The sequence below is a fragment of the Calonectris borealis genome, chromosome 14 (genome assembly GCF_964195595.1).
Source record: "Calonectris borealis chromosome 14, bCalBor7.hap1.2, whole genome shotgun sequence".
In the NCBI taxonomy this organism is placed as follows: Eukaryota; Metazoa; Chordata; class Aves; order Procellariiformes; family Procellariidae; genus Calonectris; species Calonectris borealis.
This window is the reverse complement of record NC_134325.1, coordinates 2,142,373-2,148,372: the sequence shown is the minus strand read 5'-3', so window position 1 is coordinate 2,148,372 and position 6,000 is coordinate 2,142,373.

The window sequence follows — 6,000 nt, the reverse complement described above, 5'->3', positions numbered from 1 at the left end:
TTATTCTCTTTAAAGGGAGGATAATGGCGGTTTAGTCCTCCAGCCATTAGCTAAATTGTTACTCATGTGAGGCATCTTCCCCCCACCCCAAGCTCCCCTGTTTCCCCCCTAAAACGTTTTTTCCAGCACCTTGGTACTTCTGGCATTTTCTGCATGTTACCTGGATGAGCTAGGGGAGGGGAAAAGAGAGAAGGATCTGTAGTGGATCACATTTGCATGGCTAAACTTGTGCTTTTTAATCTTGCTTGCGTACGCACTTCAGGAGATATCCTTCTCTCCTTTTGACAGATGTCTCTGTATTTGTGTGATGTCTGAGTCAAACTGCTGCTCAACTTTCATTTCCAAGCCATTTTCTTTGTAAGAGAAAGCATGGGTTTTTTTGCTGGCATTCAAGCGCTGTTGGTGTTCAGGCACCATCGCTGCTTAAAGGTTCCACAGGCCCCATTTTGCCACTGACTTGCATGTCTGGGAGCCCATTTGTTTTCTAGGATTTTTGTTGCTGTTTATAATTAAAACAGAATTTAGCAATGCAGCTGCAGCTTGATTGCAGCTTTTTTAATGAATCTCAAATGAAAACATAATCCTGCTTCATCTCCTGCAGTTGTGTTGACTCTGGGAGAATGGGAGGAATGAAAAGAAGTAATAATGCCTTTCCCCTGTCCTGCAGAAAATTTAAAACCATTATTTGGAAGGGCAGAGTAGATGGTGGTTCTGAATGATGAAAAGGAGAACGCTTCTGAGAACAGAGCTCTGCTGTGAAGTTGTATAGCTCAGCCAGTTTTCATTGATAATGCTACTTTTGTAATAATACCCTTTCACTTTTTAAGGTATTTCCCCTGGCAGCATCAAATAACTTGGGGCTTTTCTGGAAGAAAATGGTTGTATCTGAAAGAATTTACTTCTAATTTCAGAGCAAACCCAAAATAATGAAAGCTTTGCTTAGTGAGAAGCATTCTACAATGCAGGTGTCAGGCACTAAAATTTGGGCAGTTTCTTCACGATGATGGGGAGATGTCACCCCGGCTGACTGCAGCCAGTAACAAAGCAGGAGGAGGACAGCACGACTCGCTGCACATGAAAATGTTTTTGAATTTCTGGTTGTATCGGAGTGGTCTGGAAGCGAGCGCTGAAAGTGAGCAGCACCTGGTCAGCCCTCCGAGTTCTCTAACGGCATCTATCCAGTGCTCTTCTTTCACTGTAAAGCTTTGCTTTCCGCCAGACAGTAAAACTTGCGATGCTCAGCTGAAAGGCAGGATTTTGTAAGTAGTCCCTCGAATGTGCATCACCCCGAGGAAGGACGTTTGGTTTACTTTCAAAATTATCTGTGCCCCGATAAATGTCTCATCCTTTTGCCATTACTACTGGAGTAGAAAGGTTGCAGGGGGAAGGGACCTGCGGTGATCATCTAGTCCAATTGCCTGACCACTACTGAAAGTGTGCATCAGAAGTTACTTAGGAAAGTGAAGTTAAGGTTAATTATTTGCACAAAATTAAAGATCCCTACAGTGCTGTATTGAATCACCTTTAAAAGTACCCCTCGTTTTGAGTCTCTGTCATGGGCTGCGCCCCATATATGGTCTATCTCAAAACGTAAATTAGGTGCTAATAGATCTGTCTGCAGGATCTCGGTCTGAGGACTGGTAACGCTTTGGAGAATAAATCCCTTTTATTTCCAGTATTTGGAACTAGCTGGTAAAATGTGCATTCATAATAATGGCTGTTCGCCACTTAATTTGAACTATTCCAGCTCATTTCTGTCAAAGTTAAATTAAACTTTAAGAATTAAGAAGGATAAGGAAAGAAATGAAATTATGATGAGATAGGTCTGCCAAGCTTTATACTAGGGCACATAGAATTTATGGCAAGGCAAACTTGGCTTACCTATCAAGAGAGGAGATTACAAAAGAATTTATTTAGAAAGAAGCTGAAACACTTGTTTTTATTTAACGTTTCATGGATTGTTCTGCACGTTATCAGAATAATTACTTCCTGTGCTTACGTAAGTAACAGTATTTTTCATCAAACTATTTTGCACCTCAAGTGTTTTGTCCATTGAAATGATTCTGTGTGTTGTTTTTGTTACTTCTACATAAAGAAGCATTTGTAAGCATGTATAGTGAGTATTTCTAAAGGCTGTTCTTATAAAATGGGTGTTCAAGTATGGAATAAAGCATGAACAAACTAAGCTAGTTCACACACAAAAAGAATTGATATGTGGAAGATCATTTTATTACCAAATCTGCAGTTGTTTCAAGGACCAGGCTGTAGGTCTTACAACAGAATTTGAATATTGTTTATTTGTTTTTAAACTAGTCACTTTGCAGAACTTACAGTTTCCCTGGTAGGGTCATATGGGCCACTAGTGGAAGAAGGACAAAGATTCATAGAATTCTGGTAAATGTAGAAACCGCATTCCTCTGAGCTCTTGTGAAGGGCCATGTCTGCAGTAATCCAGGACAGCTTTAGAAATGTAAATCTGAGGTGCTGATGTTCTTATAGGTAAAAAGCTGGGGGGGGGGAAGACTACACTGCAGGAGTAGTCACTGAATTGAATTTTGCATCTATAGGAGTTAATGCATGGATTATGTGTGTGTGAATGGTACCAAATGCTGTGATTGTTGTAATCCCCTGTTAATAAAGGGATTGACTTGCAATACAAAATGACATACATAATTCTGCATGTTCTATTATCCCTTCCAAGGGTTTTGAAGCCTTATGTGTTTTCTAGCCCTCAGTACCTCCTTACTTTATTGCAGTACCTGCAGAACTTGTTTTTATGAAACATTAATCATGGTCCTCAAAGATGAATAATGAAGCACTTTGTTCCATACTGGTGGGCCTGTAGGTGGCATGGGTCAGGGAAACTCGAGGCTGACCCTCAGCTAAACCTCTAGCCAAACACATCCAAATGGTAACTTCGCGTTTTGAGATCTGACGAAATCATGGAAAATTTTTGTGAGTTTATTGGTTTTGCTACTATTCTCTCTTGGGTCCACGTATAAATAGTGTCACGGGAATGCAGTGCCCAGGTGCTAGCGGTGTCCCAGTGGTGTCCCCTAGCACAGAGCCGGCCAGTGGTCCCTGCCGTAGGCGTGCTGGAAGAACCTCAGGCAGCTGCTTCGAGTTTTGCTTCATTGTGTTTTACCTCAGCACGAAATCCAGTATTCTAGTCTTGATTCATCCCTAGGTTTGTATGTGTATACGTAGACTCTAAGCTCCTTATTTCTTTCATTTTTTGGCAACATCCAAGTTTTGCTCCTGTGGGTGTAATGCCTGTCTGACAATCGTTTGATATCTGAGCCTGTCTAGAGTCTAGAAAAGGAAATTTAAGTTCATCTGTCTGTAGAGAAGCTGCCGTGCCTCTGGTTCCTGGCAGAGGGGTTTCAGCGTGCAGCCCACGGGGGAGTGCTGATGCTGTGCAGAGAGGAGCGGATCTGGCTGCCGTGGAAAACTTGGGTTGGAGAGAAGGGCACAGAGAAAGAAGACAAAAGAATTATCTGATCTGGGAAGGTCTTGGTTCCTCAGACCGTGTAACAGCCCACACTCCCCATGAGCTCACAGGGCTGCTTGCACTGCAGATCTTCCGTCTTAAGAGGCAAGTGGGGTTTCAGCACCCCACTTTCCCTGGCCCCTTTCCACAGCAGAGGTCCCAAACAGGACCCTCATTTGCTACTGACTGTTTTCCTGGTGACCATTTGTCTTACTGTTGGGTCCAGTGGAACACCTTAACAGTACGAAAAGCTAAAAATCTCAGCTAAAAGCTTTCCTGGTTTCCCCCACCCCACCCCAAGTTGTGCTAGACCTGAAGTGAACCAGCCGAAATACAAGAGGAAAGTATAAGGTAGAAAATGATTTTTCAGAAAATCTTGTATTGGATACATATCCAGCTTATGTGTTTTACTTAGCCTAATTTTTAAGCAAAAGCTATCTTGGCTGAATGCTGGTTTAAATAATATAATGGAAAGTAGCAGAGATCAAATACCAGATGTGCGGCTGGTCCTGCTGCCTTTAACCAACTGTTTATCTGTCTGTCTCTTAACCTGTAGTGCTTCCCATCAGCATTATCAGAGCAGTGTGAATCCTGTGGGGAACCTCTTTCTAATTGCTAAGCTGGCATTTCAAGGCAGGAGAAAAGTGAGCTTTTGTCCTTCAGAGGTGAGCCTGTGAGCCCTGGGTCTGGACAAGGCGGGGAGAACGTGACTGCGGGGACACGCAGGCCGCTTTAAAATGCGTGGATTTATTACACAATTCTCCTGCCAGTGTGGGGACACTTACCTGTATCTAATACCACCGTGAGTATATATGTGTATATATTTAGTGGGAAAATGTTTATCTTCTGTGTACTGTTTGGGGTTTCTCAGTCATACAGAAGTACTCAAGATTAAGACCTTAATATTTAATAAGCTCTCTATTGTTAGAGAGTGAGTGAGCCTGCCAGCGTGGGATTGGGCTGGCAGCTCAGTGGATTAATGGAAACACAGAGCTGGATTTAAAAGCCCTGAATGATAATCTTTAAATATGCTTAGGCATTGTGGTTGTGCAGTTTCCCTGGGGAATCATCATATTCTCTGCTTCAAAAATTGCACTGAAGACATAACTGAAACTACAGCACAACCTTGCCCACTGGCAAATCTACTTTCATTCCTGGGGCTTAAATTCCTTCTGTGTACATCTGTACACCCAGAGTGTCATTCCTTGTGGGTTTTCACTTCTTATTATGTTGTTGCCACAGGAACAATTTTACACAGACCTGAAAAACAAGAGTTGCAGAGCTGAGCAACTTTCCTACCTGAACAGAGATCTTGCTTAGGCTTTCAAATAAACAACTGTTACTATTTGAAAATACTGAAATGAAATTATATTGAGGCTTCTGATATGTGCTCTCAATAAGGTAGCCAGAGGAAATTTAAAAAAGACTGGCTCGGCTGGCTGCCTGCCTTTTTTTTTCTTTTTTCTTTTTCTTCTTTTTTTTTTTTTTTTAAAAAAAAACCAAACCAAAAAAACCTCCTGTCTGTGAAATTCTGTGGTGCTTCTGATTTATGTAACCTATTTCAATAGTACTTCATTCCCTGATAGGGATCTGAGTAGTCCCACTGCAATGATCGTGTAGACACAATGTGATGCGTTCTGAGATGTCTTCAGACAAATTGAAAGGCTTGAGAATATTTTCATTGTAGGAGATTGCTTTTTCTTATTTATATAAGAACTTACCAGTCTGAAAGGTGTCTGGACTTAGAGCTGCTTTACTTGTGTACACATTTCTGGGGATTATCTCAATTTCAATTTAATTTGCCACTTCATGCTATAAAGCTCTCAGGGAATCTTTAATTTTCAGTGAGAGCTCGCTTTATTAAAATGAAAATGAAATAAGCTTGCATCGTCAGCACTGAGAATGGCAGCGTTGTCCCGAATTTCTGTTTATACTTCACCAGAACTGTTTGTGCAAGTAAGGCAGCAGGGCACTCGGTTGTTCGGTGCTAGATCTGATTGTGTAGGTGAACACCCTTACGTCCTGCCTAACTGCACTGATGTTAAGAAAGCTTTTTAACTTGCAGGACACTGCTCCGTGTGACCAGTGACACATCAGCTGTGACACGCTGAGTTCTAACTGCCGTGGATCTCAGCAGTTTTCAGTAATGTTTAAATTACAAATTCACCCCCACTGCTCCCTGGATTGATCTCCTGTGAGGCTGGAAGTAGTGAAGGTTGGAGGATTTAAGAGAAGTCGGTGTCTGTACCCCTTGTAACTGTTTTTGTCATCTGAGCAATCCAGTATTCTTCAGTAGCTCTGTGAACCTGCAGCACCCAGGAGGGGAGGAGGTGGGATTGCAGTCTGAAGAGGACAGGAAGGCAGTCGGAAGTGGGTGAAAGCAGGATCAAGGAGAAAAAGGTAAACAAAATTGCACTGAACATATGTGCATACCTTGGACCTTGTGTACGCTAGATGGGGTTGGTGACTTCCCCCTTCTGGTGACACCACCAGCTGCAGCGCCTCTGAAG